The sequence below is a fragment of the Gorilla gorilla genome, chromosome 9, assembly GCF_029281585.2.
Source record: "Gorilla gorilla gorilla isolate KB3781 chromosome 9, NHGRI_mGorGor1-v2.1_pri, whole genome shotgun sequence".
Classification (NCBI taxonomy): Eukaryota; Metazoa; Chordata; class Mammalia; order Primates; family Hominidae; genus Gorilla; species Gorilla gorilla.
Genome location: NC_073233.2, coordinates 129,960,278 through 129,982,855, shown reverse-complemented (window position 1 = coordinate 129,982,855; position 22,578 = coordinate 129,960,278). Strand labels below are relative to the sequence as shown.

General features: G+C 38.7%; 1 long non-coding RNA gene across 7 annotated transcripts in view; it reads left to right on the top strand.

Moving 5' to 3' along the window:
* Positions 1-22,578, top strand: part of LOC101154388 (uncharacterized) — a 73,478-nt gene that overhangs the window by 47,046 nt on the left and 3,854 nt on the right. For 5 of the 7 annotated variants that reach the window (XR_008669738.2, XR_008669739.2, XR_010129212.1 and 2 more), the window contains 2 exons: positions 20,348-20,477; positions 21,293-21,441. This is a non-coding gene — a long non-coding RNA (uncharacterized lncRNA). The remainder of the gene's footprint in view (positions 1-20,347; positions 20,478-21,292; positions 21,442-22,578) is intronic. The other 2 variants (XR_010129214.1, XR_010129213.1) reach the window with 1 other exon arrangement.

Sequence of the window (22,578 nt, the reverse complement as noted above, 5' to 3'; positions counted from 1 at the left end):
ACTCAGGGGCTGAGCACATTGGCTCTTTTTTTAATTGTTATTTTTTTATTATACTTTAAGTTTTAGGGTACATGTGCACAACGTGCAGATTTGTTACATATGTTTACATGTGCCATGTTGTTGTGCCGCACCCATTAACTCGTCATTTAACATTAGGTATATCTCCTAATGCTATCCCGCCCCGCTACCCCCACCCCACAACAGGCCCCCGTGTGTGATGTTCCCCTTCCTGTGTCCATGTGTTCTCATTGTTCAATTCCCACCTATGTGTGAGAACATGCGGTGTTTGGTTTTTTGTCCTTGTGATAGTTTGCTGAGAATGATGGTTTCCAGCTTTATCCATATCCCTACAAAGGACATAAACTCATCATTTTTTATGGCTGCATAGTATTCCATGGTGTATATGTGCCACATTTTCTTAATCCAGTCTATCATTGCTGGACATTTAGGTTGGTTCCAAGTCTCTGCTATTGTGACTAGTGCTGCAATAAACATATGTGTGCGTGTGTCTTTATAGCAACATGATTTATAATCCTTTGGGTATATACCCAGTAATGGGATGGCTGGGTCAAATGGTATTTCTAGTTCTAGATCCCTGAGGGATCACCACACTGTCTTCCACAATGGTTGAACTAGTTTACAGTCCCACCAACAGTATAAAAGTGTTCCTATTTCTCCACCTCCTCTCCAGCACCTGTTGTTTCCTGACTTTTTAATGATTGCCATTCTAACTGGTGTGAGATGGTATCTCATTGTGGTTTTGATTTGCATTTCTCTCATGGCCAGTGATGATGAGCATTTTTTCATGTGTCTTTTGGCTTCCTAAATGTCTTCTTTGGAGAAGTGTCTGTTCATACCGTTTGCCCAGTTTTTGATGGGGTTGTTTGTTTTTTTCTTGTAAATTTGTTTGAGTTCATTGTAGATTCCGGATATTAGCCCTTTGTCAGATGAGTAGATTGCAAAAATTTTCTCCCATTCTGTATGTTGCCTTTTCACTCTGATGGTAGTTCCTTTTGCTGTGCAGAAGCTCTTTAGTTTAATTAGATCCCATTTGTCAATTTTGGCTTTTGTTGCCATTGCTTTTGGTGTTTTAGTCATGAAGTCCTTGCCCATGTCTATGTCCTGAATGGTATTGCCTAGGTTTTCTTCTAGGGTTTTTATGGTTTTAGGTCTAACATTCAAGTCTTTAATCCATCCTGAATTAATTTTTGTATAAGGTGTAAGGAAGGGATCCAGTTTCAGCTTTGTACATATGGCTAGCCAGTTTTCCCAGCACCATTTATTAAATAGGGAATCCTTTCCCCATTTCTTCTTTTTGTCAGGTTTGTCAAAGATCAGATAGTTGTAGATATGCGGCATTATTTCTGAGGGCTCTGTTCTATTCCATTGGTCTATATCTCTGTTTTGATACCAGTTTTGGTTACTGTTGCCTTGTAGGATAGTTTGAAGTCAGGTAGCGTGATGCCTCCAGCTTTGTTCTTTTGGCTTAGGATTGACTTGGCGATGTGGGCTCTTTTTTGGTTCCATATGAACTTTTAAGTAGTTTTTTCCAATTCTGTGAAGAAAGTAATTGGTAGCTTGATGGGGATGGCATTGAATCCATAAATTACCTTGGGTAGTATGGCCATTTTCATGATATTGATTCTTCCTACCCATGAGCATGGAATATTCTTTTATTTAATCCTCATGACAGTTCTTTGAGATAGGTGCTAAATTTCATCTCATTTTGTAGATGAGGAAACTGAGTCACAGTCAATTGTAAAACATAGGTTTGATTAACACATGCACATTGAATATACTAGAATATATGTTCTTCTAAACCAGTATTTCTTCTTATGACTTAGTATGACTTAAACAATATTGTTTTATAGTAGGCTTAATAAGCGATTAGACTTTAAAGGTAGACTTTAAAGGGAACTGTTTCAGATATCTACAATGAAAACTTCAAAACACTGATTTAAGAAATCTCACAAAAAAATTTAAGAGGAAAAAAATTTAAGAAATACCCCCAAAATTTAAGAAGACACACAAAAAATTGAAAGATATTTTATTTTCATAGATTGAAATAATCAATATTATTAAAATATCCATACTACACAAAGCAATCTACAAATTTAATGTAATCCCTATCAAAATATAAATAACATTCTTCACAGAAATAAAAAAAATCCTAAAATTTATATGGAACCACAAAAGACCCAGAATAGTCAAAGCTATCCTAAGCAGAAAGAATAAAAATGGAGGAATCACATTACCTGACTTTAAATTATACTACAGAGCTATAGTAACTAAAACAGCATGGTACTGGCTTAAAACTAACACGTAGATCAGTGGAACAAAATAGAGGATGCAGAGATAAATGCATACATCTACAGTGAACTTCTTTTTGACAAAGGTGCCAAGAACATACATTGGGGAGGGGACAGTCTCTTCAATAAATGGTGCTGGGGAAACTGGATATCTATATGCGAAAGAATGAAACTAGAACTCTTTCTCTTGCCATATGCAAAAATCAAATCAAAATGGATTAAAGACTTAAATATAAGACTTCAAACTATGAAACTACTAAAATAAAACACTGGGAAAACTCTCCAGGACAATGGACTGTGCAAAGATTTCTTGAATAGTACCCCCACAAACACAAGCAACCAAAGCAAAAATGGACAAATGAGACCACATCACATTAAAAAGCTCCTGCACAGCACAGGAAAATATCAACAAAGTGAAGAGACAATCCACAGAATGGGAGAAAATACTTGCAAACTACCCATCTGACCAAGGATTAATAACCAGAATATATAAAGAGCTCAAACAGCCCTATCAAAAAAAAAAATCTAATGACACGATTAAAAAATGGACAAAAGATTTGAATAGACACTTCTCCAAAGACATAAAAATGGCAAACAGGCATATAAAAATTTGTTCAACATCATGATCATCAGAGAAATGCAAATCAAAACTCCAATTAGATATCATCTCACCTCAGTTAAAATTGCTTATATCCAAAAGACAGGCAATAACAAATGCTGGTGAGGATGTGGAGAAAAGGGAAACCTCACCCACTACTGGTGGGAATGTAAATAAGTACAATCACGGTTTGGAGGTTCCTCAAAAAACTAAAAATAGAGCTCCATTATAATCCAGCAATCCCACTGCTGGGTATATACCCCAAAGAAAGAAAATGAATATATTGTTCTGATATCTGCACTTCTATGTTTATTGCAGCACTATTCATAATAGTCAAGATTTGGAAGCAACCTAAGTGTCCATCAACCAATGAATGGATAAAGAAAAAGTGGTGTATATACATGAAAGAGTACTATTCAGCCATGTAAAAGAATGAGATCCTGTTACTTGCAACAACATGGTTGGAACTGAAGATCATTAATGTTAAGCGAAATAAGCCATGCACAGAAAGGCAAACTTTGCATATTCTCACTTATTTGTGGGTGTTAAAAATTAAAACAATTGAACCCATGAAGATAGAGAGTAGAAGGAAGGTTACCAGAGGCTGGGAAAGGTAGTGGGAAGAGTGCGTGTGTGTGTGTGTGTGTGTGTGTGTGTGTGTGTGTGTGTGTGTGTTTGGGGAGCGGGAGGAAGTGGGGAGGATTAATAGGTACAAAAAATAGAAAGAATGAGTAAAACCTAGTATTTGCTAGCACAACAGGGTAACTACAGTCAAATATAATTTAATAGTACATTTTAAAATAACTGAAAGAATATAATTGGATTGTTTGTAACACAAAGGATAAATGCTTGAGGTGATGGATACCCCATTTACCCTGATGTGATTATTATGCATTGCATGCCTGTTTCAAAATATCTCATGTAACCCATAAATATATTTACACCTATTATGTACCCATACAAATTAAAATTAATAAAAGAGACTTGTTTTAGCATACAGGAGGATCATCCATTGGAACAATGTACCCTAACTTTGGTGAAACCGACTCTGTTCTTGTAGTATTAAGTCGAACAAAGGCGAAAAAAAACAGCTGTTTTTAGGAACCTGAGGGCAATTCACCTCGGTGTAGAAAAGTCAAATTTATTTCTAATATTTACTTTGAATGTAAGAGACAGACAAAACCTAAAGCATACATTTTACTGGGTTCACTGTGCTTCACTTTTTTTAGGGCTATGAGAGAGGACTTAATGTAGTTGAGGCATGAAGGAAAAGGGGGGATTTGGTGTGCTCTGTGAGAGAGGAGTGAGTCTGGAGAGAAGAATGGCAGGAAGTCACTGAAACAGCTGCATGGGCTGGAGTAAGGGTAATGAAAGCAGCAAATGCTCCTTCACTGTCTTGCAAGACCCAACAGTCTGAATGTGGTGGCCTGGAGTTCCTCTTCTCTCCCACCTGCCCGTAAACCTTAGCAGAATCTGATGCTTGAGCATAATATCTAAAAAGTTTTATGGCTAGTATCATGTGGCTACATGTTAACTCAGTTAAATACTGAATTGGGTGGCAGGATTGACAAGGAAAGTTTTGAGATCCATACAAGGAACAGGGTTTTTCCCAATCAGGCCTGATAGGAAGCTTGACTCACACTTTTGTAGGTGGAGTTCTCTGCCGTGGCTGTCAGATAAGTACAAAGACAAAGAAACAAACTTGGAAAAACACAGGGATGTATTATCTGTCACCTCTATTCCTTCAAGCCAATTTGACGTTCAAATACTCAAATGCAGATTGCCAGCATTTTTCAGATGAACTACAACAAAGAAGAAACGAATGAATGGACAAATGAAATGTGGTATATACATACAATGGAATACCATTCAGCCTTTTAAAGGAAGGAAATTCTGACATATGCTACAACATGCATGAATCTTGAAGACTATGCTAAGTTAAATAAGCCAGTTACAAAAAAGACAAATGCTATATGAGTCCACGTATAGGAGGTACTTACAGTGGTCAAATTCACAAAGACAAAAGGTACAAAGGTGGGTTCCAGGGACCGGGGATGGAAGGAATGAGGAGTTAGTGTTTAATGGGGATTCAGTTTCAGTTTTGCAAAATGAAAAGAGTTCTGGAGATGAATGGTGGTGATGGTTGCACAACAATGGGAATGTATTTAATGCTACTGAACCATACACTCAAAAATGGTTAAGATGATACATTTTATGCTATGCGTATTTTACCACAATTTTGTTTTTGTTTTTTTGGTTTTTTTTTTGAGAAGAAGTCTCGCTCTTGTCCCCCACGCTGGAGTGCAATGGCGCGATATCGGCTCACTGCAACTTTCGCCTCCCAGGTTCGAGTGATTCTCCTGCCTCAGCCTCCCAAGTAGCTGGGATTACAGGCGTCTGCACCACGCCCGGCTAATTTTTGTATTTTTAATAGAGACGGGATTTCACAATGTTGGCCAGGCTGGTCTTGAACTCCTGACCTCGTGATCCGCCTGCCTCGGCCTTCCAAAGTGCTGGGATTACAGGCGTGAGGCACAGTGCACAGCCCAAAATTTTTTTTTAAAAAAAGAGAAGAGGCCGGGCATGGTGAGTGGCTCACGTCTGTAATCCCAGCATTTTGGGAGGCCAAGGTGGACAGATTACTTGAGGTCAAGGGTTTGAGACAAGCCTGGCCAACATCCTGAAACCCCATCGCTACTAAAAATACAAAAATTAGCCAAGCGTGCTGGCAGGTACCTGTAATCCCAGCTACTCAGGAGGCTGAGACAGGAGAATTGCTTGAACCCCGAGGCAGAAGTTGCAGTGAACCAAGATCGTGCCACTGCACTCCAGCCTGGGTGACAGAGCGAGACCCCATCTCGAAAAAAATAAAATAAAATGAATAAATAAATAAGAGAAGAAAAGAACCCTTAGGCTTTTCTATGTGCACAATTTTCCTCACCATCTAAACAGCCCTTCTATTTTTGTTTTTGCTCTGATAACAGCTCTTACTAAATAGTTAAACAAGTCCTTGATATGACTTCTTCAGGTTTTTCTTCTGTAAAATGGGAATAATCTTTCTTATTATGCAAGTGCTTGTTTTGAGGTATAATTGGACCTTCTCTTAAACATCAGCGGAATAAGACTCATCTCTTCTCTTCTTTATCTGCTTCTACACTCAAAAAATAAAGAAGGAAAATTTAATCACAAAGCCAGAATGTGTTACAAGAAGTGCTGCTATGAGTCAGATTTTTCCTGCAGTACTTAGGTTCCATGGAAAGTGACTGCAGGGCTGAGATGGATTTACCAGGAGACTATGCTAAGACTCAGGACATACGTGTCACCAATGCTCAGGACATCTTACTAAAGTAGTGGCTTTCATGCCCTGTGGAAAGGCCTGGGAAAGTTGTGATTTCCCCAGAATTACTGACTTCACTTCTCAGATACCGTTTACAAAATCCCATGTATGGCAAAGTCTTTGTACCCATATCCCAAACCGTGTCCTTATTTGAGAATCAATCACTGAGGCAGTGAGTAGAGGCACCAAGGCAGAATTTTGAAGAACTCTGAAGCCAGAAAGACTTAGTTACGAATCCCTGCTCAGTCATGCACAAGCTACGGGTCCTTGTCCATGTTACTAAATCTGTTACAGCTTAATGTTTAAAATTTAATGGGGCCGGGCGTGGTGGCTCACGCTTGTAATCCCAGCACTTTGGGAGGCCGAGGCGGGCAGATCACGAGGTCCGGAGATCGAGACCATCCTGGCTAACATGGTGAAACCCCATCTCTACTAAAAATACCAAAAATTAGCCGGGCGTGGTGGCGGGCGCCTGTAGTCCCAGCTACTCGGGAGGCTGAAGCAGGAGAATGGCGTGAACCCGGGAGGCGGAGCTTGCAGTGAGCCGAGATTGCACCACTGCACTCCAGCCTGGGCAACAGAGCGAGACTCTGTCTCAAAAATAAAATAAAATAAAATAAAATAAAATAAAATAAAACTTAATGGTATCAGATCCCAAAGAAAAGCCTTCCTCTTGGTGGGAATGCAAATTAGTACAGCCATTGTGGAAAACAATATGGAGATTCCTCAGAAAATTAAACATAAAACTACCCTATGATCCAGCATTTTTGCTTTTGGATATATATCCAAAGGAAGTGAAATCAGTAAGTCAAAGAGATGGCTACACTCACATGTTTATTGCAGCATTATTCACTGTAGCCAGGCTATGGCATCAACTTAAGTATCCATTAATGGATGAATGGATAAAGAAAATGCGGTACACATACACAACGGAATACTATTCAACCTTTAAAAATAAGGAAATTCGGTCATTTGTAACAATGTGAATGAACCTGGAGAGCATAATGCTAAGTGAAATAATCCAGCCACAGAAAGACAAACACCACATGTGCTCATTTATATATGGAACCTAGAAGAGTTGAAATCATAGATGCAGAGAATAGAAATGATGGTAACCAGGGACTGGGGTGGGAGGTGTTAAAAAAGTCTTGCTCTGTATCTATAATTTGGACTTTTTTTTGTTTGTATTAATGACTCTTAAACATATAAAATCCCCCACTGTATTTTTGGTCTATCTCTGCAGTTCCCTGATATTGTTTTATTCCTTAATTCTTTCCTCATCTTTAAAAAGAACTCTTTGTGTTTACTTTTCTTTACCTCTTAGAAAACGTCACCAAAGGTTGTTATGAATCACAGCAGTCTGGCTTGAGAATTGGTCAACATAAAAGTTCCAAATATAATTTATCCCTGGATGATGTTGTCTGTGAATTATTCATACAATCTGATTAGGAACTTGAGAGCATTTGTAGTCAAATAACAACTTTTCTCCAAATGACGCACAGCACGTCTGAGACAGAGCACAGTGATCTCAATTGCCAGATGAGAAACCGAGGCCCAGGAATGCAGAGGGCTGAACCAACGTTGAACGAGAACTGTGGAATAAAAAGTCAAAATGTTTCTACCAGGGCTTAAGACTAAGTAGTAAATCCCCACCTACTCCCTCTCCTCCTCCTATTTCCTGTAGGATAAATTATTTTTAAGAGAAACACGCAGGTGAAAGGAAAACACGCTCTTTGAGGACATGTGGCTAAACCAGATGCTAACAGCATTCAAGCTCAGATACAGCAATAACAGCACAAACCAAATGTGAACTAAAACCAGTACCTAATCTGCTGTTCTTAACCTGGCATCCAAGGCCTTTCATGAGCCAGCCCCGGCCTTGTTTGCCAGCCTTGGCTTGCCCACAGAATTCCCAACTGGAAACTGAAACCCCAAGTAACATTCACACTAAACTCTCTCCAAACTCCCAGCATCTCCACCCTTCTTCTCTTCCTGCCTTACTTATCCTTCCATCTTTGACCTGAGCTTCAATGCCATTAGGAGTACTTCCCAGCCTTTTTCCGCCCCTCCTTGGGGTTAGAGTCCCCTCCCCTGTGTTCCCAGAGTATACTGTGCATATTCCTGTCATTAGTATCTCATAGTGTATTAACATTACCTGCTCCCTTGTGGCCCTTTCCCACCACACTGGGAGCTCCTTTAGAGGAAAGACTGTAGCTTGAGTGCTTGGCACACATTAGTTCTTCAATAAATGCATGCTAAGAGAATCAGTATTGTCCAGGTCTCCAAAGAAAAATAACTCTTTGGCCAGGTGTGGTGGTTCACACCTGTAATCCCAGCATTTTGGGAGGCCGAGGTGGGTGGATTGTCTGAGGTCAGGAGTTCGAGACCAACCAGGCCAACATAGTGAAACCCTGTCTTTACTAAAAATACAAAAAATTAGTGGGGCGTGGTGGTGGCCATCTGTAATCCCGGCTACTCAGGAGGTTGAGGCAGGAGAATCACTTGAACCCGGGAGGTAGAGGTTGCAGTGAGCCGAGATCACGCCATTGCACTCCAGCCAGGGCAACAAGAGCGAAACTCCATCTCAAAAAAAAAAAAAAAAAAAAAAAATAGAAAAAGAAAAAGAACTCTTTGCTTGATTTCTTTTTCTTTTACTAACAGGTAATGAGCTTTCCCCTTGCATGTAGTAAGGCTATGATCTAGCAGACTTGTTCTATGGAATCAGTATGGCTTACCTAAGTAAAAAAAAAAAGAATAATAGATTGTTTGACTTGAAAGGACGTTCAGAAGTCATTTATTTTTCACCCCCATCAGCCCCAATGTGAATTTCCTAGAAATTTGAAACGATTTTAGTAATTAAAGGCCACAAAAGGTAGCAGTCAGCATTAGAAATAAGGACATGTTAACCTTAAACGGGCTCAAATGGCATGTTCAGATAAGTTTGGTTTTCAAGAATCAAGAATGAAGCTTCCAACTTGTCACCCCTTCCTGTTGAGACATGTGAGTACATAGAAAGTCATGTAATTCATAAGCCTATGATTCATTTACTATCCATTCATCAAACTGCTGAGTGTCATGAATGCGTTTGACGCCTGTTTAAGCTTCCTTTTCTTGACAAGGAAGTTTGTTTTTGGGAGATAACTCATGTACTAAAATCTAGGGACTTACAGGGAAATTCCAAAGCAGACAAGTCAGAGAGGCATGTAAGCTGGCCCCAAAACCTTTTTCCAGTATTGGTTAATAATCTAGGAGCCTTGAGGGGAGTAATAGTCTATAGATGACATGAGCCACTAGTTAATGGACTGAATTACCCAAGAGATCAATGAGCGACACCAGAACTTTGAAGGTTTCCCCAATTCTCTATACAGTCTTGGTTGGCTTCAGATTTATGGCATGAGACTAAAATGTGTAAAAATGGCCCAAGGATTTTAGAAAGAAAAACACTCAAGTAAAATAGTGGTCACTTTGAAAAGTAGTAAGAATGGACCAATTCAAATCATAAATTGCATTATTGCCTACGCGAAAATCCCATACTAAACCTTTTATTTCCTCTTCTAATTTTTGAATTGTGGTAAAATACACATAACATAAAATTTATCACCTTAACCATTTTTAAATGTACAGTTCAGTTGTACTAAATACATTCATCATGTGCAAACATCACCACCATTCATCTCTGTAGCTCTTTTTGATGCCAATCTTTTTTTTTAAAAAAAAAAAAGGAGTTTTTTTGTGTGATTTTTTTTTTTGGTGTGTGTGTGATTTGTTTTAATTTTTTTTTTGAAACTCAGTCTCACTCTGTCACCCAGGCTGGAGTGCAGTGGCGCAATCTCGGCTCACTGCAATCTCTGCTTCCCAGGTTCAAGCCATTCTTGTGCCTCAGCCTCCCGAGTAGCTGGGATTATAGGCGAGCCCCACCACACCCAGCTAATTTTTGTATTTTTAGTAGAGACGGGGTTTCAAATCTTTTAATATTCTGAAATGACCCTGTACAAGGAAGGGTTGAGGTCTTTCTTTTTGTTTCTCTCTATGATAGAGTTCAAGATTAAGAATGCTAAAGTCAAATCTTCAAACGAGAGCATCAGTCAGAAGTCGACGTGAGATTACTAGCTATGACTGAAAAAAAACAAATCAAAACAAAACCAACCAAATATCATCATCTAGGAAAAGGCTGTTACTTTAAAATAACTGTGATGTCCAGAACTGAGGTCTGACTCAGGCTTGACTAAGTCAGGAGCGGCAGCGGTCAGACTGATGCTGAAGAGACATCTTAGTTTGCTTGAGCTGCTGTCACAAAATGCCTGAGAGAAGGTAATTTGTAAATAACAGAAATTTATTTCTCACAGTTCTGCAGACTAGGAAGTCCAAGATCAGGCACCACAGGTTTGCTGTCTGGTGAGGTCCTGCTGCCTTGAACGCTGCATCCTTTGTAGAGGACAAACACCGTTTCTTCACAAGGCAGAAGGGATAGAAAGGAAAAAAGGCTAATTTCCTCTAGCCTTTTCATAAAGTTGTTAATCCCATTCATGAAGACAGAGCTCTCATGACCTAATTACCTCCTGAAGGTCCCACTTCTTAATAATATCACCTTAGGGCTTAAGTTCCAACATAAGAATTTTGGAGGGGACACAAACATTCAAACATAGCAGGAGAGAAAGCACTGTAGTTCATAATAGGCTGAACCCAAGGAAAATCAGTAGATTGAGATGAGTTTGAATTACAACTTGGGATCCCTAGAAACCTAAGAACCCTTCTAATTCTTGAATTACTGCATTCCTGCTTCATGGTGCTCCAACATCTGCTTGAACACTTCTGTATATACAAAACCCTTTGCTTCCTCAGCTTACCCATTATACGGATGGCTCTGAGTGTTCGAAGGTTTCTCCTTGTATTGGAGCAATATTTATCTCTGTTTCTTCCAGCCATGCTTCCTTTTAAAGATATGCACAGTAAGTGAAATCCTTTTATCCCACATAACTTGGTGAGTTTGGGGACCCATCTGTGGAGATTTCCATGATTGATGATTCTCTCTAGGTGAAAGCTTCCTGGATCTTTCTACTTCTCCTCATAAAATATAGCTTCTAATACCTCCACTTTCTTGATTGTTTTCCTCTGAAAATCCTTCTATTTGTCACTTCATCCTTTAAATGTGTTAATTAAACGAATGTACAGGCCTCTTTGTGCTCAGATCTTGAAAAATTCATGGTGGAGTCACATTATTTTTTAAATGAACATGGACAAATTTTCTTCTGTTTCCTGAGCTCTCTCCCTCGTAGCCAACGAATGTGATTTTTCTGTGCTTATCACATCTAAGTGGCATGTTTGTCAGCATTTGTTTACTAGAAAATTCCATTCTTATTATTTTCGAATTCCTATGGGCTGTTGAGTGAAAGATCTTGCCTTAAACCACATTTAAATCATGACATCAAGTGCAGCCATACAATTCAAGGACAAATAAACCCCAAATAAAAATAAGGAAAAAGGAGACTGTATATCATTCGAAAGCAAAATGAAACATCATTTTTTTATGTGAGTGTAAGTGGAAGTTGACAGGAAATTCAGGATAGGATTAGTGAAGGGGGAAAAGCACTTATTGATTTATTTTTTCACAGAGAAAGCCAGATTGGGTATGTCTAGACCTTGGGTATATACACACACAGAATTAATCAAGAAGAGAATGTACAACTGCATAAATATGTTTTTATTTTTATGGTTATTTATTGAGGTTTATTTGTCTATGCAATAGAGAACAGTCCATAGGCTCCATGGAAAGGTTTGTATGATATATACTGTAGCAGAAAACAGATGGTCATCTGATATTAATAACTGTGTTTAAACAAAGCTGAATTGCTATTAGTGATACCATCAATGATGATGTATTTGGGAAGCATGGTAAAGGGACTTTCACCCCCTTGGAATATTTTTTCTTTCAGTGTTTGTGATTGTCTACACAACATTGAAAACATCTGCATGTAAACCAAACCTTTCAGCCCGTCATCTGCATGGCTGGCATATGCAATGCCAAACAACTGAGCACTGAGAAAGAAAAATGCAACTGGCTCAATTATTTAGACCAATACAACCAGATTTGAATAATTATTCAAAGGGTTGATTAGTATGGACACCTCACTGTATCTAGACACAAAATAGAACATCTAATTCAAATCACTCTGATCTGTTAAGATCTTACTTGGTTCCTGGTTACTTACAAGAGTACAGTTTGGATGCTTTAATGACGCCTGTCGTCCCAGCCTCATCTGCAGCTTCTCTTCACTTTATAAACTCAATAATCCAATCATACAGACTATGCACCAATTTAAGAGCCCGTGATGCTTTTTCATGTTTTCAAGCATGTCTTGGCTTCTTTGCATTCTACCTGATATTTTTCTTCCAATTTTTCTGTCTGATAAACTTCTAATCTTTGCATCCATTTTTAAAACCATGCTCAAATATAAACTCCTTTGGGGAAGTCATTGCTGACTTCTCTATACTAAATTAGTTGTTTCTTCCACCACACTCCAATAGGGCACCTCATGAAAGTTACCATCACACTTTGCATGGGGACCTTTGTCTGCAGTTGTCTCTTTCTTACTGGACTATGAGTATAGTAGGAGACATGCCTTTTTAATCTTTGACTCCTCTGTACCTAGAATACTGGCTAACTCATAATTGGCATTCTACAGATTATATTTGAACTAATTGCAATGTGAACTTCTTCATTGATAGGATTTCTATCTAAACAATTTTGGATTCTTGTTCAACAATTCACTAGAGCTATACAAATGATAGCTAAAGGAATAAATCTCAATTCAATATTGATTGGATTGCATAAATTGAAATAACATGTTCAATCAACTTTAATTCATTGACTGCATATTTTGCATTTCATGCCTTTTTCAACTGCATGGAAGACACATCTTTATGGTATTTGAATTATTATTCACAAAATGCACTTTAATATATTTATAGTTGTGACATGTGGCTTATGAGGATGCCTGAACTCTCTAGGAATTTTCCAAATCTCCTACAATGCATGATACTAAAAAAGTACAGCTAATGTTAAATACCTAGTAACCTTCACAGAAGCTATGTTCATAGCATGAAAAGGTATAAAAGGATTATAGTATGTCCTATTCACCTATTCAATTCTAGGCACTGGAGAATTTTCATCATGTCTTTTTTGCTTTATATTCAAATATTTGGTAAGAAAAAGAAATTTCCCGTATTATCATTTTATGTGTAATATTAACTTGAGAAATGTACATGCTTTTATATCTGTAATATATATATTACATATTTTTATATATAGTTCTTTTGGGTGTGTATATAGATACATGTAGATATATATTTATACACACACATAAACATATAAATATGCATTTATAGTTAGTGAAACAGAAACAAACAAAACCTAAAGGGAAAGCCACTTCATTCCCCCAATCTCACCCACATGCCAAATAATTTTCACTTTTTCACCAAAACTGTCAGTATAAAATGGACACTGTGGAACAAAGGGCAGTACAGACATACTTTTGCCAGGCTTAAGGGTATGAGATAATGAAACTAGCTCCCGGGATAAGCATATTTATTGGGTTTGTTATGTATCAAATGTAACAAAAGTAGAGGATCTGAAGAACACCCTGTGTGGTTCTTTTCACACCCTTTGATCACACAATTCCTCTTTAATTCAGATGCAGTAGAGCTTAAGTGGCTTCATTGATGTGTTAAGTGTGGAATGATTTTTGTATAAAATAAAAAAGGCTCCATTATGTGTCCAGAAAAGCCTGTGTGCGCTTGTTTATTGAGACAGGAAGTCGGTTTCCCACACAGAACAACAGTTCTGCAATGCTGAAGCATTGTGTCTGAAAGAAGAGTAAAGGAAACTTAATTTTCTACCTGGCAGAAATCAGCTTCTGGAGGAAGGGACAGACAATGCGATTGGACTTCAGCTGAATGAGAGGGCTTGATTGATTTTCAGAAAATGTGCCGTGTACAGGGAGGTTGCTTGGAATACTTTTGTTAGGAAAACGCACTTTTCTTAGTTGGAGCCTGTTTTTGTACCTGGCTTAAAGTGATGCCTCCCAGTGAATACTTGCCACCTCTCTGAAGTCAGGTGGGGAAAAAAGAAATGCTCTCCCAGAATTGTTCCCTCCTAGATATTGTCTCCAGGTTATTGTTTTGTTATATTTTTCCATCAAGTCAGCTGCCATTTGCTTTTTTTTTTTTTTTTAGCTTGCTTGGAGAATACTTCTGAGACTTTCCAAGGTGAAGTTTATAAATCTATCCATAGTTTAAATATTGAGGCATGGATATAGTTCCTATCTGTTAGAGTGAATCTTGACCTTGTAAATCCATGGAGTAAACCCTATACTGTGGCCACATGATGAAGAGAAATAAGATGAGAAGCCATATCTACCTCACACTCAAAAGACCAGGCTTTTTTCTCTATACCATGCTGCCTTAAATTATTAATACACAAGGTAGCAAAATTCCAGCCATTCTTCCCATCCCTTATGGAATCCCATGTCCACTCTCCTGGTTATTGTCATTGTCATCTTCCTCTTCATCCTCTTTATGAACTGTCTAAAGATTGATGCTTCCTAGCTGGGAATAGTTCATAGAGAGTATATTACATTATTGTTCTACTCAGCAATTTTATAATCTGAAACAGACAATAGTGAAGTGGACCTAAATAAGAAGAATGTATAGAGAATAGTGGCCGGGCGCAGTTGCTCACGCTTGTAATCCCAGCCCTATGGGAGGCGGAGGGAGGCAGATCACAGGGTCATGAGATCGAGACAATCCTGGCCAACATGGTAAAAATATAGTAGATATTTTTGTATCTACTAAAAATACAAAAACTTAGCAGGGCATTGTGGCATGCGCCTGTAGTCCCAGCTACTTGGGAGGCTGAGGCAGGAGAATCGCTTGAACCTGGGAGGCAGAGATTACAGTGAGCTGAGTTCATGCCACTGCACTCCAGCCTGGGTGACAGAGCGAGACTCCATCTCGAAAAAAGAAAAGAAAAGAAAAGAAAAGAAAAGAAAAGAAAAGAAAAGAAAAGAAGAAAGAATGTATAGCGAATAGAATGAGCTCAGGGAATTTTTCCATTGATAACATTTATCTTACTAATATTTCAGAGTTAAGTCAATTTTCAGGGTGAAGACCTCAGTAAAGAATATAGTGGTTTCACATCCAAGAAAAATTTTGTTAGGCTGTGGACACTGTGTGGAGGTGACAGGATTAGAACTGCTATTGGATTGAGGCTTGGTGAGATTGGATGATCCGGGCAGATTCACATCTCCTCAGCCAATTGCTTAATTTTTCCCCATAGAGTGATTCCTTTTCTGCCCACCTTCCTTACTATTTTTCCAACTTAATATTAATGCAACTTCTACTTCACCTTCCCATCATGCATAGGTGATTTTTTTCCTTAAAATTGATGTCATAATATCCTTTTGATCATTATAAACTTGTTTATAAAAGAATTTCAAAGTCAAAGAATTCGAGGGAGGGGATAAGTATTGAGATAGGATAAGGAATATTCTTTGAGAAGGTCCCAGAGTAATGGTTCAATCACGAAGTTTCTTCCCCTTGGCATGCAGAATGAATTCTTCATTCTTGCCTCCTTTATTAGCCTATCCTATTTTATCCCAACTCAGAGTAGCTTAGCCATAGCTGTTATCCTAGGTATTTAATGCTCCTTCTTCATGCATGTCTCACATTCCTCTCATGCATTTCTTATTAAGTCGTCTTTCACCCCCTCCATCTGTTTGTGTAATGCTTGGTATGTGACTGTTGCTGTGTAATAATAGGCCCTAAGTCATGTGACTTTAATTTGTAAGGTCAGACACCATTTTTCCTGCAGAGAATTCATTTTTGTCCTAAAGCTAACTCTTTTACCTCACTATGCTACTGTTTCTGATGACCAAAGATAAAAACTGAACTTTAAAAATCTCTCTTCACCTGTGTGTATATATGAAAAAAAAAAATACTGGACCTTTATCACCAAAGTCAACAATCCAGTGAAAAGATGGTCACATCAGGAATCCATAAGCTGGATTCTGATCCTGATATTGTAATTGACTTGTCACAACTCCAGTCCAGTTGCTTCAGCTCTCTGATCTTTGATTTATTTATCAGAAAATTGTCCTTCCTCTCTCTCTTTTGCCTCCTCCCCTCCTTCTTCCCATCTTTCCCTCCTTCTTTCCTCTTTCTTTCCTTCCTCTCTTCCTTCCTTCCTTTTTTTCCTTCTTTTTTTGACAGAGTGCAGGAAATTCTGCCCCCCAAGTATGGCACCTTGGCATGCTGAGTATTTTAAGCTGAAGGAAACAGAGAAAACCACAGAAGCAGAAAGGTCTTCCTGACCTCTCTTGAAGACCCTCATGTGACAGGTAGGGGATGTCCTGCCCTACATCCAGAGAGAAGGAATGTTCCACAGAGAGACTAAGAAGAATCTGAAGAATCAGGCCTTACTAAGTGCCCTCCAGGTTATCTTTAAGTCATATCCCCTTTTTGTCCAATCATGCCTCTACATTCATCATCAAACCTAAGCATAAAAATACAGTTTCTCCTGGGTCTTTGGGTCTTCATTTTTGAAGACTTGTGTCACATAAAACATGAATTACATATGTTTGTTATGCTTCTCTGTTGTTAATCTGTCTTTGGTTATAAAGGTATCAGCCATCAACCTTGTGACGGATAAAGCAAGATATTATTTTTTCTCCTCTATACTTTCTTTCTTTTTTCCTTTCTTCCCTTTTCTTTCTCTCCCTTCCTCCCTTCCTCTTCCTTCCTCCTCTTTTCCAAACTTTCTCCCTTTTCCTTTCTTCCCTTTAATTTATATTTACTAAACATCTCCATTCTCAAGGAGAGAGCAACAAACAAGTACAAATTTCATCAATTAAAAATAAGTTAATTTTTAAAAATGAAACATTAAAATAACAACACAAGGCTATTGCAGTTAAATGAACAAATAAAAAGGAATAAACTTTGTATGCATTTGCAGAGCACTATATAAAACTATGATATTATTGTTATGGGAGAATGAAATTCCTAGAGAGACCAGATGATGTAGAGATTAAAAACTTGGGCTTTGAGATTACTAGAGAAACTTGAGTTTCAACTCTACTAGCTGAGTGACGATGGGCACATTACTTAAAGTTTCCAAGTCTAAATTTCCTCAGCAGTGAAACACAGTGTGTTAATAAAAGTACATAGCTCAAAGGGCTGTTGCAAAGATTGAACGACATTTTATATGTAAAATGCTAAGCACAAATGCCTAACATATAATAAATGCTAAATAATGATATTAGCATTATTCTTATCATTGTTTGTTAGGTAAGGCAGAGTAACTTATACTGTTGTCATTTTTGTTATGTAAAATAACAATAGTAATCTCAGAGGAAGCAAAGGTTGGTGGGGTTAGGGGAATTAGGACTTCTCCTGAGAACTGTCAGTTTCCTCTAGAGAAAGGAATTCATGGAAGGAGAGATGGGACTGTACCTGGTGGAAGCACAATAGGGTGGTGGTTAAGGCTGATATTTGTAAGCCCTCTCACTTGTTGATTGCCAGCCTCTTCCTATCACCTTCTGAAGACCTTTTTATCAGTTCCTTACTGAGTTTGTCCAGTATTACCTCTTAGTGTCCCTTGGCCAGAGGTTTCTCTTAGAAACATCAGCTGACAGCTTGAAAGTCTCACTCTTTTTCCTCTATCTGTCGAAATTCTATTTATTCTTCGTGGCCCGGTTTAAATACCAACTTTTCATGCAGCCTTTCTGGGCTGCCCTAAAATGCCATTCAGAACACCTACTCCGTGTTCCCACTGCACTCTTAGCAACCAGTAAAGCGCAATTGTGTTAGAGAGAGAGAGTGGGCAAATCTCTCTGTGCAATAGCGATAATAATCTGTCTCTTGTATTAGACCGTGAGCTCTTTGAGGGGAGGAACTGCACTGCCCTCAGCCTTGGATCCTATATCTTAGTCACTTGTGCCTCCTACATTTTAAAACTAGACAAATGAAATTGCATCGTTTGCATGGAATTGAATCCTATGAAGAAAAAAGCAATGGGTGTGAACTTCTAACTCTTTTAAGGTCTGGTTGGAGCTGACCTAGGAGTATACAACCAAGGAAAGGGCTCAAGCGCTCTGACTTCCAGCTCAAATCGTTACCTTCATTATAAGCTCCCTCTGGATCTCAGAGGCCCTCCATGACTGAGGAGGTGGCTCTGGGTTCCTCAAAACTGAAGTTCAAGATAACTCACTTGCAATATTTGGATGAGTGCCTTGATGACATAGACTCTAGAGATCATGAGGCAATGAGAATATTTCACTTAGCTTATTTTTTGCCGTGTGCTTATCAGGACATTCACATGGCTGGAGTTAGAAAAGGGTGTGGAACCTATATTTGGCTAAATGCAATGAAGAAATTCCTTGGCTAAAAAAGAAAACAATCTTTCCTTTCTTAAAAATTTAAGTTGATGTAAAAAAAATCTTTGCAGTGCAAGATAGAGTTTCTTTTTCCTTTTCTCTCTGTCTTGGGGGCCTTATCTGATTTTAATCATTATTCAAATCACATGATTTGAAACAGCTGAAGCTGTTTTTTTTCCTTGGGGAAAAAAAAAAAGAAATCTGCAGTTGCAACTATTGCAGCTATCTACCTACCCTACTCCCCTCCTCCAGGGTAGCATGGGCTGTCAAGTGTAAATGTTGAGGATTATGAATTTTACCTTTAAAATGCTTCAATGCCCTGCAGAGTTTTCTCAGCAATTTTCAAGTCTTGTTAACCATAATACATCTAGTTCTTGATTATCCACAAAAAAGGGAAATGAATAGTGGCACAGATAATCCAAAACAGAAAAACATTCAAAATGTTTCTTATATTTTACTTTGGAATGCTTTCTATGGCTTTTGGGGGGTTCCAATTTTCTTCCCAGTGATGTTCTGCTCAGGAAAAAGTTAAAATGAGTTTGCATTCCCTAAGCCCGCACTGGGGGATGTGGCTCAGCCACATGCTGGGTGGCAGGGAGAAGGCAGCCCAAGAAGTAAGGGAAAAGAATTCCACTGATAATCTAGAAGTGGAAATGCTCCTATGAATAATAAAGGGCTGATCAGAATATAATTCAGTTTTATAAATTCGTGTGGACAATTTTTTGGTCCACATTAAAAAAAATCTAGTTATCCTCTTCAGAAGAGTTAAAACTGGTATCAAAGAGAACTTTGGTATCAAAAATAAATGACCTCAAGACCCTTTACTTCTCACAGCCCAGTAGCACTGGCATTATGTGAAGGAGTCAGGATCTGTTGCTGGGGCCAAGGGGACTCAGTTCTCAGCTAATGTACTCCAGCTCCATCCTTCAACCTTCTTCAATTGAACATGTGTAGATTTATAAAATGCCAGGCTATGTACTACTGTCCCATCTACCATGGCAGTTACAATTATCATTCCTATTTTACAGATGAGAAAACTAAGGCTCATACAGGCTCATTATTAATTTAAGTTCACAAAGCTACTCACTGTGAGCAGCTAACTTTGAGCTCAGGACTATCTCACTCAGTTTGGATAACTAAGTTGAGAGTCAGAAGTTAAGGGGTATCAAGCTTTTCATTATTTGAATGTTTTCCTGGTTTCCCTCATTGTTCTTAGAAAGCAAATTCAATTAAATATTTATGAGCTCTGACTACTAGGTTGCTCGTATGTATATATGTATAATATGTATGTGTGCGTGTGTGTGTGTGTGTATATATATATATATATCATGATATTGTGTTGCAAGAAAAAAATCTAATAATATTTAGATATAATCTCTGCCCTCCAGAGTTTTCAGTTTAAAATAGAAACCAGATGAATAGAATAGAATGAGAAACCACGTGACTATACAGTAAGGCAGAATGAGACAAGTAGATATAAGAAATGGCAGGGCAGGGTCAAATCACATCAGGATGGGAACAAAAAACAAGAGATTTCAGAAAAGGCTAATGAATGACCAAATGGAAGTCAGTGGGCAATTTCAATTTCAATATGCTGCGTATGACGTGAGTAAGGAACCAAGTGCACACTGCTATTGAGATGGGCCTTAACAACTGGATACCATTTTGTTGACAGCTCTGATGTAGATGGGATGGAATTCCAAGTGTTGGGAATACTTCTAGCAGCTAAAGTTAAGAGCGTACCAGATGTGTTCAGAGAACCTCGAGTTGATCTGAAAAGAGAATCTGCTCAAGGAGAAAACAATGTAAGCGAAAATGAAAATAGTAACAACAAAAAAACAAAATAGCATCATAATCTTGTCATAAAAAAATCAGAGTTAGGGACAGGAATGAGAGAGAGAAGAGAAGAGAGAAGGAAGCCATTTTTAAAACCCCTCATGTTTTCACGTTTTAGAAAATGGAAATACTCACCTAGTAATTTGGTATAAAACAATGGGCACATTTTTCAGTAATTTTAGTACTGGAAAGAGAGGAAAAGAATAGGTAACGAAGACAAATTTATTAGTCCAAGGCCACCCTATTGCTCAAGTGGATCCCTGAAAACTCAGGGGTCCTAACTCCTACTCCAGTGATCAGCTGCTAGCTCGGCCAGCTTTAGGGTATGACGGTAGCACCAAGGCCAAGCTTCTGGGAAGCCTTAGAGTAGCTTCTGGGAAGAAAGTAGGGATTCCAGGATGTTTACAAAATACAACTCAAGGATTATGTGTCTTCAATTTGTTCTGGAAGTTTCCACACTCAGCTAAGTCACATTCCTTTTCCCTTGCAGACTTTTTTGTCTGTCCTTGATTTCTTCTTTGACATCTTCTCTTCCCCCATTATCTTTTACTCTATCAAACCTGATTTTACCCCCTGTATAAAAATGCAAAAGCCATAGTCGTTTACTCCTACACATCCTTAGCATTTGCTGGGTGTTTGTCTCTTTGGTCTCTGGAGCCTTTGATATCTCTAGGCCCCATTCTAGCTCCTATGAGCAATTTCACATCACTATGGACATGACCTCTATGAAACTGGCTATGGTACTCTGGGTTTTCAATGTACAATTCTATTTCCCTTCCTGTAGTGGATGCTGTGGGGCACCACCTCCTTGAGGACCAAGGCACTCCAGCTGCCAGGAATTTGGCTGCTAACCTCACACAGCTGAGCCTTCCATGAAAATTGCTCTCTGCCAAAGAGAACTTCCTAGTCCAAGGTCATGTCTACTCTCCAGAGGTAACTCTTAACTAATGTCTGTCCAGATCGTTTGCCACAATGTTAAACAACTGTGAATAGCTATCAGAGCTCCAGAAAGCCCCAAGGGATCTGGGTAGCCCTGTCCTGTACATCCCAACGTCCATCTTTTCCCTTTGCCCAGTCCTGCTTCCTTCACTCTCTCGTATCATCCCTGAGAGCACTCCTGATAACTCCCTACATGCAACTCTCCACCTCAGAGTCAATTTCCCAGGGAACAGTCTCAATACCCTATATTTATTGTGGCTTGTATGTTGTTGCTGTAGTAACCTGTCTTGTAATGAAAGAAAAAAAATCACCATCTTTGAAGGGGTCAGAGATCAAGGTTTTGGTAGCCCCTGTACAACAGAATTCATTGAACCAGGCCTATAGCCTAGTCCAGCCATTTTCTTACCTCTTGACCTTGAGTATCATTCCTACTCAATGTATCATTCCTATGCACTGGTTTCCTTTGGTTCAAATGGATAATAACCTATATGGTGGAGTGATGGGGGAGAAAAATGAACAGATGGTTAAACATCCCTAAAAGACCATTACGTACTGTGAAAAGACTTAAATTCTGTGGTGAAGTCTCCAAAATCTTAATCCCCGTAGACTGAGATTCTACAGAGTCCACTTCCTTGGAAATAGTTTTGAAAATACCCTTTGCTTCACTTTCTGTGAATTATGCAACCACAGAATTCCTCTGGGGACTCAGCCACACCCCAAATCTTAGCCTAAATCACTGAGTTTGACATAGATTCACAAGAATTTGGCAAGCAGCTCACCCACATTTTCTATCAAATTGAATCCAAATGTTGCCTAGGTTGGATGAGAGTTCGGTCAAGAGAAGGAGGCCCAGGCCAATGGACTGCTAAATGGTGATATTCGAAACCCAAATGAGTTTGGCTTGGCTTTAAGACTAGGAGGAAAGCTTTGAACCATAGCATATGATATAAGCCCTGGTCCAACTCAAAACCCTTTTTACTTTTTTTGGTTGTTATTTCAGAAATGCACTGACCCTGCACTCTACAGGACACTATGCTCATTCCAAATGCTAAGGTCAGTCCTAGGAAACTGCAGGCGCCTGTAGGGTCAAAGTAGAGTGGGGAAGCTGGTTCTTAACACCTGTTCCTTTAC